The sequence below is a fragment of the Elephantulus edwardii genome, unplaced genomic scaffold (assembly GCF_000299155.1).
Source record: "Elephantulus edwardii isolate Elephantulus edwardi_28Jun2011 unplaced genomic scaffold, EleEdw1.0 scaffold04440, whole genome shotgun sequence".
NCBI classification, from domain to species: Eukaryota; Metazoa; Chordata; class Mammalia; order Macroscelidea; family Macroscelididae; genus Elephantulus; species Elephantulus edwardii.
The window spans coordinates 1,930-3,125 of record NW_006404190.1 but is presented as its reverse complement, the minus strand read 5'-3'; the positions used below and the strand labels follow the sequence as shown (position 1 = coordinate 3,125).

At 43.1% G+C, this 1,196-nt stretch overlaps 1 pseudogene; it reads right to left on the bottom strand.

The window, feature by feature from the left end:
- Positions 1-202: 202 nt before the first annotated feature.
- LOC102869596 lies at positions 203-862 on the bottom strand (annotated as a pseudogene).
- Between the last annotated feature and the right edge of the window lie 334 nt (positions 863-1,196).

Below are 1,196 nucleotides of genomic sequence, written 5' to 3'. Positions count from 1 at the left end.
AATGCCCCATGCCAGTCCATCTCATCTCACCAATGCCTAGTATGTCAATATTTATGCGTTCCATTTCTTCCTTAACAATATCCAATTTTCCTACATTCATGGTTCTCACATTCCATGTCCCAATCACCATGTCAATATTTGACATGGTGTACAGGAGGGTTAAATGCTTTATAGACAAGGAAAAAACTGCTCTACAACCAAGTTATTCATCCTTCTCCTCCTCCTCCTCTTCATCCTTATCTTCTTCATCTTCCTCTTCTTCCTCATTCTCCTCGTCTTCTTCATCTTCCTCCACTTCCTTCTTCTTCTTGCTTTTCTCGCCCTTGACAACTCCCTTTTTGGCGGCATCAGGCCTGCCTTTAACGCTGTATGCAGCAATAGACTTCTCTTATTTCTCCCTCAGCTTAGCAGCCTTCTTCTCGCAGGGCTGCTTGTCATCGGCAGCAGTACTATTCCACATCTCTGTCAGCTTCTTCGCAACATCACCAATGGAAAGTCCAGGGCGCTCTCCTTTGATTTTGGGGCGATACTCAGAACAAAATAAGAAAAAAGTCGAAGTGAGCCTCTTGGGTGCATAGGGACCTTTGAACTTTTCTTTTTTTTTTTCACCCTTAGGAGAGATATAGGTTTTCATTTTTCTCTCATAACGGGCCTTGTCCGCCTTTGCCATGTCTTCAAATTTACCTTCCTCTTTAGCAGACATGGTCTTCCTCCTCTCTGAACACTTCCTAGAAAATTCTGAGAAGTGGACAGAAGCATCTGGGTGCTGCTTCTTGTACTCCTCTCGGCAGGTTTGCAGGAAAAATGCATATGATGACATTTTGCCTCTTGGCTTCTTAGGATCTCCTTTGCCCGTGATTAGTTATTTCTCATCCACAAGGCACAGAGTCGCCCAGTGCGGTGGGCTCTGCCTGGCCCGACGCTGTCTCTACGGAGCTCAATGTACTGCAATGACTGTGAGAGCGGGAGCCAGACACAGCCTCTGTCCACAGCATAATTTCTAAGAAATGGATGGAAAACTACGTAAAAGGAAATACTTTATGATGGAAAACAACAATGACAACAAAACAATTTCTCATACATGATAAAAGATCACTATGAGCGTTGGGTGGTAGGCACATAGAGGATTATTTTGTCCTATCATCTTTATTAATGCATGTCTGAAAATTTTTGTAATACAGTTTTAGAAAAGAAGG